Source organism: Peromyscus maniculatus, chromosome 18 (genome assembly GCF_049852395.1).
Source record: "Peromyscus maniculatus bairdii isolate BWxNUB_F1_BW_parent chromosome 18, HU_Pman_BW_mat_3.1, whole genome shotgun sequence".
Taxonomy (NCBI): domain Eukaryota; kingdom Metazoa; phylum Chordata; class Mammalia; order Rodentia; family Cricetidae; genus Peromyscus; species Peromyscus maniculatus.
The window spans coordinates 51,587,756-51,600,094 of record NC_134869.1 but is presented as its reverse complement, the minus strand read 5'-3'; the positions used below and the strand labels follow the sequence as shown (position 1 = coordinate 51,600,094).

The 12,339-nt window shown below is 45.5% G+C and overlaps 1 long non-coding RNA gene across 1 annotated transcript; it reads right to left on the bottom strand.

Annotated features, from left to right (window-relative positions):
• Positions 1–9,506: 9,506 nt before the first annotated feature.
• Positions 9,507–11,967, bottom strand: LOC143269337 (uncharacterized). The gene is made up of 3 exons (XR_013045741.1): positions 11,579–11,967; positions 10,999–11,137; positions 9,507–10,869 (listed from the first exon to the last, which is right to left on the bottom strand). It is a non-coding gene; the product is annotated as an uncharacterized LOC143269337 (long non-coding RNA).
• Positions 11,968–12,339: the final 372 nt, after the last annotated feature.

Below are 12,339 nucleotides of genomic sequence, written 5' to 3'. Positions count from 1 at the left end.
TCGAGCTTGGTAAGAACTGTCTGGAGAGATGGTTTAAAGTACTGACTTCTCTCCCAGAGGACCCAGGTTCGATTCCTAACATCCACATGGAGACTTACAACCTTTAAGCTCCAGTTCCAAGGGATCTAATACCCTCTTCTGGCTTCCTCAGACATTGCACGCACATGGCGCACTGTTTGGGGTCTGTTCACGTGGATGCTGTTTGTTGAGCGAGTCCACGAGAGTCTGTTCAAGGGTATCTTAAATATGGGGAGAAATACACTCATGGATACAGAACAAAGTTTGTCATCCCCCATTCTGCCCAGGAGTGAATGGAACCAGCCAACCGTCCATCTCTGACCTAAGCACATGCCCCCTCCTCAGTTTTAAGCAGCCACATACTCAGAGAAAACCACACCTCTAAGAGGCCAGATACCCCAAGGTCATTGGTGGAGCAAATTCTCACAACAATGCACAGACATACAGATAAAACACGTATACACATAAAAATAAAAATAAAGAAATCTTTTAAAAATAATTAAATGCCTATCCCAGTCACTATTAAGATCACACAAGGGTATATATAGGTGACCACACTGATAGCCAGGGAATGAAAATACAGAAGACTTCACTTTGAATGCTCAGCTTGCATTTATATGGGGACTGTCATTTTGATTTCCTAGACTAAGAAAACAAAGGTATCAAAGAAACTTAGGAAACAAATCAAAACTATTCTCTTTCCTATGTGAAGGTTGGAGATTCTCTTGTTAGTTTAGTTAAGAGTTGGGGGTTTATTCATGCATAAGAAAACAGAAAGAATAACGTGGTGAGGCCTACTAAATAATAAACAACAACATGTGAATGATGCTTTTAAGAAGAAAAAATAAGGTGTGTGGAGATGGCTCTGTGGTTAGTGGGCTTGCCACACAAACGAGAGAACTAGAGTTGGGATTCCCAGTGCCCATGTGAGTACCAGGTGGGTGCAATCCCAGTGCTTGGTGGATAGAGACAGGCAATCCCCAGAGCTGGCTGGCCAGGATAACAAAAGTGGCGTGTGGTGATATTTTATTTGTGCAACCCAATAAAGTTTGTCTGAGGGTCAGAGGAAGAAGCCAGCCACTATATAAGACAGAGAAGTCCGGCAATGCTAGCACACATCTTTAATCCTATCATTCGGGAGGCAGGGATCTGTCTGGATCTCTGTGAGTTCAAGGCCACGCTGGGAACAGAGCCAGGCATGGTGGCACCCGCCTTAAATGCCAATACTAGTTAACCATAGAGGTCTGGAGGTCTGTACAGACAGACAGGAAGTGGCAGAGCTGGGCAGGAAGAGGAAGTGATATAGCTGGACAGAGAGAGCAAATGAGATAGCAGAACAGAAAGGCATATAGTCATGGGTATACAGGAAGTAGGTCTCTTTGGAAGCTGAGGTGTCAGTGAGGTGAGGTTTGCATGGCTTTTCCTATTCCTCTGATCTCTCGGGTTTTCATCCCAACATCTGGCTCCATGCTTTTTTATTAATAAGACTATTTAGCAATTCATCTACAGTGGTGAGCTCCAGGTTCAATAGGGAGACATTGTCTCAACAAATAAGATAGAAAGCCATCAAGGACTATTCCCAATATCAGCCTTCACATGCATACACACATGCACACACATGTTTGCACACCACACACCTGCAAACATACACACATGCATACATGTCATACACATGGACACACACACACACACACACACACACACACACACATACACAGAGACACACAAAACGAAGAGAAAAAAAATGAGACAGCTTGTAGAGCCAAATTTGGGTTTATTTGGCATGAAGCAAGGGATTCCCAGAGAAACTGAACCTACTGAGGAGAAAAACCTTTCACGGGATTAAAAAAAATCCCCATCACGAGAGCCTGTGAAATATGACCCTCCTGCACACGTTAGCCGCGGGCTCCAGCAGGGATCTCTTCTCTTGGCACCATCTTCTTGGAATCACCTGAGGCAGGCATCTCCTCACTGCACAGTGGCACAGCCACCCAGATGAACAAAGAGCTCTGTGTGTGCTGTAGGTGGGTGCCAAGACGCGATGGGACCTTGAACCAGACAAGCTGTACCTCTCTTCTACCTCCGCCCACCCCACCCCCAACACACACGCAAAGGCAGTGCATGCTTACCCCTGCCAAGACTGCCTGGTTTTCTATCTTTCTAAACCTAGGTTCTTAGCAACAAAGACACAGAACTCCGGACAGTTGGTCCTCAGCTGTCATTTTATCAAGGGGTGGAATGCTTCCAAGCTTGGTCTCGGAGGCAGGGAGCCCACACCCAACTCAATTGTTTCTATTTTAACAGCGCTGAGGAGAGCTTGCTTATTTCTCATAAACACAAGAAGACAAGGGAGGCGGGGGGGGGGGGGGGGGATGACGGGCAAAACACTGCAAGAACTAAGAACTACAAATGCATGTTGTCTCCCAGGCCACTCCTGTCCACCCCACACCACTCCAAATGCTGTGTTGAGAATGTTTCAAGACTGTGTCCAAGCTAGAACATGGTGTCATCTGAAAAGGAAGGATGCTGGTAGCCCACAGAAGATTCCTGTAGCCCAGGGGTGGCCCCACCCACAGTGGGCTAGGCCCTCCCCATCAATCACTAATTAAGAAATTGCCCTACAGGTTGCCTGCAACTGGGTCTTATGGAGGCATTTTCTCGATTGAGGTTTCCTCCTCACAGAAGATGTCTATCAAGTTGATATAAAACTATCCAGCACAACATAACCTTGTCAACTTGACACAAACACATCACTGTTAAGCTATAACCTTTCCTTTCTTGTTTATCCCCCAAAACACACATTAATATTAACATCACAATATTTAAAAAAAAAAAAAAACTTTTACAAAATTGAAAAGCCCTGCAGTCTTACAAATTCAACCTTTAAAACTTCAGTCTCTTGCTATGATTTTGAGATGCTTGCTGGCTGTGAGAGACAGCTGTCTTTGGCCCACAGTTCTATTAGACACATGTAAAACCATTCCATATGTCTAGCACCGATGGTCTTGTCTCCTGAGAACTTGATGTGCAGGTCAGTGTTTGATTTCAGCTGTTTCTTGGGTAACACATTTGTCCCCATGTTTGGAAAGATACTGCCCAAAGGGTATTCACACTAACCCTTCACTGGTCGGAGTTCCCATACTACCTGGCGTCAGTATTTGCCTACAGCTGTTACAATTTTCCAACTTTCCCTTTGCATCGTTGTGTTTGCATAACCACTCCCAAATGACACTGTTGGGCTGGAGAAATGGATCTTGCTAACTGAGAAAGTAGCTTCCTTTTTAGATTTCGCGTTTTTGCTGTTTTGTTTGATGATTTCTATTTGTTTTAACTTGGTTCCATTCACCTCACCCTTCTCTAACCCACTAAGACACCCTGACCTGTGTTCCATTCTTGGTATCGGAGGCTTTTGCACCCACTTTCAGGACTTCAACTTCTTTGACACTTGGGTTCTAATGCTCAGGTCCTCGGTTCATTATGGCCATTGTTTCGCACTGACAATGACCTCTCTGTGGGGCTTAGACCACCTGGATGTGGTATCCACGGAAACCATACTGCTCATCCAGAATTCACTGGTGTCTTCCACTCCAGCTTCTTCCCAGGAGGGGCTGCCCGGTGACGGGCCTGGAAAACTGACTTTGGAAGCCAAGTAGAAGTTATCGCCCTTCAGAAACCTACCCGTTAAAGCATCTCCTCTTTTAAGTTAAAAGAAATGCTACCTCTGCAGAGAAAATAAGATGAATTTTTTTTTAATCCAGTTAGGCCTTCAAGTTCTTTTTCCTCTGGCCTTGCTTGGTGCGGATAACACAGCTCATCCTCAGCACTTTCCCAACACTCCCACGGATGTGCCAGGCAAAGAGGAAACACAAGAAGTCTTCACCAGGCCGTGGCAATCCTTCCCTTGTGCTCTAATGCTGTCTGCTGCCTGTGTTCCACTCACTGTGTCTCTGGTCTCTGACGCCACCCCTGCTCTGTTCCACGCACATTGCACACCTGGGCACAGAAACCCTTTGCCTCAGCACGTGGAAAGCCGGTGGATTTTGTTAGGCGACAAGGGGAGCATGAAAAGAAAATCATGTTGCATCATTTTGTATAGCTCTGACTACTTGGGTACTTGCCCCCAGCCTCTTCCTGGGTGTTTTATATAAAAAGTGTCAGCCGCCATTTGATGAGCTGTCACTGCTCACTCTCATCCCTCCCCAGGAGCTTCACGTGCATAAAATAGATTACCAAATAAAAATTAAGAGTACCAGTACGCCCCTCACCATCTGGCAGGTGTCAGGGAAGGTGTTCCTGGCTTCTTGAATATAGATTGATAAGCCACTGTCCCAGGCAGATTTGAGAGCTGGGAGACTAATTTCCTTCAGGGAGGAAAAGAGGTATGTTTCCTACATCAGATAGATTTGCCTTCAGCCTGCCATTGGGGGAAAAAATTACATTTTTTTTTCTTTTCTTTCATTTATCAGGAGCTTGTGGGAGTATACAGCCTTAAATCCTTATGATTGGGCTCAGGTATTATAAAGAGGCCTCAGGAGACTGACTGTGACTTTTAGGTCCTGGCACTTACATTCGAAATTCCCTTTCTCATTCTCAAAATTGAGAGAGAGAGAGAGAGAGAGAGAGAGAGAGAGAGAGAGAGAGAGAGAGAGAGAGAGAGAGAGACTCTTAGCTATTTTGTCTGAATTATCCAGATTTCCAGGCCTAACAACACAAATTCTGCAGGAAGAGGATTGTAGAATTGGCTTTAGTTTGCTAAACTAGGCAGACGCCCTGGGATTTAAAACAAAACTATTGTGACTCTCAAGAGTTGGTCAGTTAGCCTGGATACCGATGTGCAGCAAACAAGTTTACAAATACTAGAAATCCATAAACGCCTGGGCTAATTAAATTCATATTGTGTTTTCATCACACATACTATTCCAGTCACAGACAGATCCAACAGGCATGTCAGAGCTCCAAGAGATGGGTTTCCACGCCTCACCCTCTGAGGAGGCACCCTGGGCTCACTGGAAAGTTAAACAGCCTTTGATTGTGTTGATTATGCAGATAATGTCTGGACTCACTGCTCCTACAGCAGAAAGATAAAAACGTAGCTCATGGCTGGGCAGTGGTGGCGCACACCTTTAATCCCAGCACTCGGGAGGCAGAGCCAGGTGGATCTCTGTGAGTTTGAGGCCAGCCTGGGCTACAGAGCAAGATCCAGGATGGGCACCAAAACTAGAGAGAATCCCTGTCTTAAAAAACAAACAAACAAACAAACAAAACAAACAAACAAAAAAAAAAAAAAAAAAAAACGTAGCTCACTGTAACTGGGCTCCAGTCAGCTCCAGTCTGTTTAGGAAGGAAGAGTCAGAGTCCCATCTAGAAGAAACAGAGTTGCTGAATCACACCCACATCCTGAAACGTGAACTTATAAAATTACATTTGCTTGTTTGTTTATAGGGGGTTACACTTGTACCATAGTGCAGAGGGACAGGTCAAAGAGGAATTTGTGAGCGTCCATTCTCTCTTCTGTGTGAGTCTGGGGAATAAACCTGAGATAATCAAGCTTGGTGGCAAAGCCCCTCTGAGCCACTTTGCCAGCCCTTGAAAGACAATTTTTAATAGAAGGTGTCTTAGTTAGGGCTACGGCCGCTGTGCTGAAACAGCACAACCAAGAAAACAACGTGGGGAGGGAAAGGTTTGTTTGGCTTATGCTTCCAAATTACTGTTGAGCATGGGAGGAAGTCAGGACAGGAACTCAAGCAGGGCAGGATCCTGATGCAGAGGCCATTGAAGGGTGCTGTTTACGAGCTTGCTTCTTCCCTTGGCTTGCTCAGCCTACTTTCTTATTGAACCCAGGACCACCTGTCCAGGCATGACAACACCCACCATGGGCTGAGCCCTCCCTCATCAATCACGAATTAAGATAATGCCTTCCAGGTTTGCATACAGCTCGATCTTATGGGAGCATTTTCTCAATTGAGGTTCCCTCCTCCCAGCCTTAATACATGGGAAGGTGCTTGGTCCGACTGCAGCTTGATATGCTGTGTTTTCTTGATACTCATAAGAGATCTACCCTTTCCTGGATGGGAGATGGAAAAGGAGGGGGTTACAGAGTAGGAGGGGGAAATGGGGGAAAGAGACCGGGAGGGGAGGATGAGGGGGAGGCTGTGGCCGGGTTGTAAAATAAATAGAAGAATAAAAAACAAATAACAAATAAAGCAACCAGAAATACAGAACACTTCTATCAAGCTGACATAAAAACTAGCTAGCACAATTGACTGCATGTCAAGTTGACACACAAACACATCACTGTTAAGCTACAACCTTTCTTGAAAAACAAAAATTAATCACATATTAGTATCAACATCACAACATAAAACACTTTCCAAAATGAGGGATCTCTGTGAGTTCGAGGCCAGCCTGGTCTCCAAAGCAAGTTCCAGGAAAGGCGCAAAGCTACACAGAGAAACCCTGTCTCGAAAAACCAAAAAAATATATATATATAAAATTTTTAAAAATAAAAATTCAGTCTCTTTTAAAAAATCCAAAGTCTTTTAAAATTGAAAAGTTCCTGGCGCACGCCTTTAATCCCAGCACTCGGGAGGCAGAGCCAGGTGGATCTCTGTGAGTTCGAGGCCAGCCTGGGCTACCAAGTGAGTTCCAGGAAAGGCGCAAAACTACACAGAGAAACCCTGTCTCGAAAAAAGAAAAAAATAAATAAATAAATAAAATAAAATAAAATAAAATAAAATAAAATAAAATTGAAAAGTTCCTCAACTGTGTGCTCCTATAAAATCAAAAAATAAGTTAAGAACTTTATTCCAAGAAGGAAGAACCAGGGCACAGTTGCAATCAATTCGAAGCAAAACCAAACTCCAAATGTGTAAATACGTCAATGTCCCATGGCTGGGATCCACTCACCATCTTCTGGGCCCCTCCGAAGGGCTTGGGCCACTTGTCCAGCTCCGCCTTGTGCAACGCACACAGCTTGTCTTCTAGACTCCAACTGGCTCCATTCCCTGCTGCTGTTCTTGGTGGTCATCCGGTTAATGGCCCCTCCAGAATACTGGGGTCTTCTGCTGCAACTGGCCTTCACTTTCACCAAACGTCTCTCCTGGACTCTCTCAGAGATTCCAGCCCTGCCACACAGCGCCAAGCCTCAGCTGCTCTCCATAACCCCTTTACGCCTTCAAAGATGGTATCACCTGGATGACTCTTCCACAACTGAAAGGGGTGCAACCTTGGCCACCTCTGGAACACAGCTTCTGGGTGCTGGCCCTGAAGAAGCAATTCCCAGAAGACTTCACCTCAGTGATGCTGCTCTTCTTAATCACCGTTCGTTCTTCAAGCCCAGGCGACCAGCATGTGTTGTTTCAGCAAAGCAAAGTTTTCACTTTGGTGGTTCTGGTCTTTTGTTAATCACAGCTGATTCTCCAGCTCCCACTGACCAGACACCACAGAGTCTTCACTCAAAAAGCCTGGTAGAGTCTCTGCTTCCCTCTGGAATTTCACAAACCAAGTCTTCATCGTCTGCACTGCTCTTAAGATTTTTTTATCTTGCAAGCTCCTGGAGAACTGCCCACTGTGCTCTAGACAGTCAATGGCTTTTCTAGCCCAAAGTTCCAAAGTCTTACCACAACCCTCCCAAAACCAATATGGTCAGGTCCGTCCCAGCAGTACCCCATGACTCTGGTAACAATCTCTGTCTTAGGGTTACCATTGCTGTGATGAAACGCCACAAACAAAAACAAGTCGGGGAGGAGAGGGTTTATTTGGCTGACACTTCCTATCATTGGTTCATCATCCAAGGAAGTCAGGACAGGAACTCAAACAGGGCAGGAACCTGGAGACAGGAGATGCTGCAGAGGCCATGGAGGGGTGCTGCTTACTGGCTTGCTCCTCCTGGCTTGCTCAGCCTGCTTTCTTAGAGAACCCGGGACCACCAGCCCAGGAATGGTCCAATGCACAAGGGGCTGGACTCTTCCACATCAAACACTAGAGAAAATGCCCTACAGGCTTGCCTACAGCTGCATCTTATGGAGGCATTTTCTCAGTTGAGGTTCCCTCCTCTCTGCTGATGCTTGTGTCAAGTTGACATAAAACCAGCCAGCCCAGGAGGGTGGGATGGCTTTATTCTACATTGGCCATGAATTTTTTTTTATTCTACGAGGTAGTCTTAATGTGAGGAACTCTTCAGGTGACATTCATAGTATGGAATATGGAGAGGTAGAATCCCATGTGGGTTCCCTAAACCCAGAGCTTCAGTGAGAGCCGTTTCCTTTTGATTGTCTGGCACAAAGATGTATTAGGCTATTGATTACTCCAACAGAGCTGCATCTATGTGTATAAGTCAGATTGTGAGCTCCCTATAGGCAAACATTATTGCCACTCTGTCTTCTGAGGTATTTGCTGTTGATGATGGAGATATCTTTAATATTTTACTAATTACTCCCATCAAAGGGATTATTTAAATTTAATTTTGTGATTTCTCCTCTATGAGTGTCTTATCGGCATGTACGTGTGGGTATCACGTGAGTGGGGGTGCCCACAGAAGGCAGGAGAAGGCTACAAATTCCCTGGAATTGGAGTTACTGGTGTGTGTGAGTTGGCATGTGGGTGCTGGGGAACAAACCCAGGTACTTTGCAAGAGCAGAAAGTGCCCTTAACCACTGAGCTATCTGTCCACCACCCCCCACCCCCCACCCCCCACCCCCCCGCCTGCTAAAAAGAACTTTTAAAAGAGAAACCAAACATGATGATGCCTGCACCCATAATTCCAGTACTTGGAAAGTAGAGGCAGAAGAATCAGAAGTTCAAGGTCAGCCTAGGATACACATGACCCTATCTCAAAAAGAAAAAGGTTTAAAGGATTTCCTATGATGTGTTAGCAGATTCCCAGAAGACTCAACTTTCTTTTACTTTTAACAAATAATAGTAGAAACATCATCAAGCCCAAATAGCAAGCCAGGCCTTGAATTTAGCAATAAAGACAAGAGGATATTTATGGTCATAATCTATAATGGCTTCCATCTGCCCACCATTCCAAGGGCCCAGAGGCAGTATAAGGAAATGACAGGGAGCCCCCCAGGAGGGAATGCACAAATTGCCTTTTCTGTCAGCAAAGGGCCATGGATGGATCTTCTCTGGGGAACTCCAGCACAAGGCACGTAGAATTTATTTGATGTTTTCAGAACTGAAGATTCCCTGGCATCCATCAGTCTCACTGATATTAACTTCAACCTTAGGAATCCATCTACATCAACGAGGCTTACGACCGCAGAGGCACGTGACATTCTGTCTGAATATCACTGCATCTTACAGGCGTGTCCAGAGCAGGCCCACCAGCGTTCACTCGCATGGGGCACAGGAGGGAGAAAGCGACACCCTCTGGAAACAAAGATGGCTTGAACTCCAGGCTGTCCTCTGACAAATGACGTGGAGAAAAATGGGCGTTAGAGTCTCTTGGTGGGTTTGTCTGAACAGGAAGAACATGGAGAGTGAGGTAAGTAAAGACCTCCCTTGCAAGAACTTTTCGTTTTGAGCGTTCACTTCAAAGGACACCCACAATCTCCTTCCTCTATTCCTGCCTGTTCCCACTCCAACCACAGTGAGTGGCTGTCTACAAAAATAACCCATAAAGAGTAGTTGGGAAGCGAATCTGATACCTCTCGTTACGGGCCACTGCTCGTTCACGCCCCATGGTTTGGAACAATTTTGGTGAATCAACCGTTCTCCTAAGTCTTGGGTTTCATGTCCCTGGTGCCACTGTTCCATTTCAAGGCCTAAGTAATGAAGAGTCATCATTCGGTGTTCACACCTGTCCTTTTCACTGAGTAGGACATCAAGCCTCATTTAAATGCCATCCAGCAGACAGCAATTTAGGGACTAGAGTCTCAAGTTTTTGTTTTTGTTGTCTCTCTCACTCTCTGTCTCTCTGTCTCTCTGTCTCTCTGTCTCTCTCTGTATGTATGTATGTATGCATACACAAGAGTCTGAGTATAGAACCCCAAGCCTTGCACATGCTAAGTACAAGATTCACCATTGACCAATATTTCCAGTATCTCAAGCTTTATTTTCAAATGTTAGTATTTAAATGCTAATATTACCATGTGGTCAAAAAAAATTCATATAGCTCTAACTTGCAAGAAATACAAGCACCATTACCTGGGATTGGGGAATAAATAATTTATTGGTCAAAATTTTGTCAACTAGAGCCTGTTTAAATGGGAAAATATCATCTTTTAATTTTTAAAAGACTTGTTCTATTTTCAAGTATGTATAGATGTGTTTGTGTCTATGAATGGATTTGTGCACATCCATGTGGATGCCTGTGAAGGCTACAGGTGTCAGCCCCCTGGATCTGGAGTTTTAGGTGACTGTGAGCTAGCTACCCAATGTGGATTCTGGGAAAGAAATTTGGGTCTGTCCCCTTAATCACTAGGCCATCTTTCTAGTCACTATCCTTTAATTTTTTTTAGATGGATATTGCTTAACTATTTTTCAAATAATAGTATTAAGTCTAGAAAATGAAAAGACCATTACAAATGCTTGTACTTTTTAGATGGGGAAAGTGGAGGCAGGAAAAGGCAAGTGATTTGTTCAAGGAAATTATGTCCAGTTTTCTTTTCATAATAATGTATCATTCACTAAAACAGAGGGAAACCTTTTCCGTACACTTTACGAATAAGCTCGAGGCTCTTTTGTGTGAATCAGTGAAATCCACACCAAAATCCAGTCCTTTCTTGAGAGAAAGCTCCTCCTGCCTTCCTTCCTTCTTTGGTCTGACAGCGATGGGGTGAGCCAGGACCAGCTACCCACGCCTGCCGGGCAGTGGCGAGCAGTGTTGTCCTGCTGCACAAAGAGAACCTGCAGACCAAAGAGAAGGATTCTTCCTGGATCAAGCCTTTCTGGAAAATTCCACTTTAATCCATGAATAAAGGAGAGAAAAAAAAAAGCCTGGAGCCTGGCCCAGCCTTTGAGGCCAGCAGTTCTTACCCAGGGCGGAACATGTGTGTCTTGCAGTCCCGGCAGGTGGACGCTGTGGAGTCGGTCTGCTGACACACTTCGTTGTGCTTCAAACGGCGGCCGCGCCAGCCATGGTTATTTCTCGGTGCTTCCAGAACTTGGGGAGGGGCTTTGAGGGAGAGAAAAAGACAAAAGTGCTGAACGGAAAGCTATTCTGGGAGCAAGCTGCACGTGAAGACAGGGAGAATACTGAAGAAGAAGAAGAAGAAAAGGAGCACGCTGAAGTCCCCCCTCCCCCATCATCCCCCTCCTCCCCCATCTTCCCGTGTCGTCCTCCTCCCCCATCTTCCCGTGTCGTCCCCCTCCCCCATCTTCCCGTGTCCCCCCCCCCTCCTCCATCCCACAACCCCCGGAACTGTGTGACTTCCTTTCCTATCCTTGTTAATTTTTAAAAATTAATTCCAGGGCGTGGGCACGCAAGCGAGTGGCAGAGGACAATTGGTAGGAGGAGTTGGTTCTGTCCTTCCACTGTGTGTACCCCAAGTTTCGAACTCAGATGCTCAAGACCGGACTGAGCCATCTCACTGTCCCCAGACCTGCGGCTTCTTACTTTAATAATTCCCATCCGGAGAAGTTCCAAAGGTCACCGCACTCTCAATTATCCCATTTTTTTTCTGTGCAACCCCGGCAACTACAGGGAATTAAGCAAAGGCTGTCTTGCAAGGATGTCTAGAAATCTTAATTGTTTTCCTTCTCTTCGGCACTTCCTGACCTTTGCCCTAGTGGGCAGAAGTATTCACTTGGCCTGCAGAAGAGTTAGCATTGTTGTTATGACTGGAAGGCGGAGGGAGAGGAAAGGTTATTTTTCTGAATGTTTATTTCCACCCAGGCTCCACACCAAAGGCAGATCCGGGAGTTTAGGCTGAGACAAAGATTTGCGGGCAGCAGGGCAGGGAGGCCGCCACGTGTCTAGCTGGCTCCTGTCAAGAGCGTGAGTCTGCACTGTCTCACTGAAGTTTTCTCTTCACAGCGGCAGAGGGAGACTGTCCAGTGGCAGCTTACCATGTATCGGCCCAGACGATTTTCTCCAGACTGGAAAATCCTGAGCCCATCCATACCGCTCCTTTTTCCATAGTCGTAGATATTTCCAGAGCCCACCTCCCATCTCCGGTAAGAGAAGGCTGGTGTTGACCTTTTCGGGGATGGTAAGAATGAAGAGAGCCAGCAGGAGTCACGGACGGGAACAGAAGTCAATGCCTAAGCTGGTAAATGCAATGGTGTTTCTAAGAAAAATAGAGTATTCCCAAATGACAACCAAAAAGATTGGAGCTCCAGGGTCAGTGAGAGACCCTGTCTTTAAAAAAAAAAAAA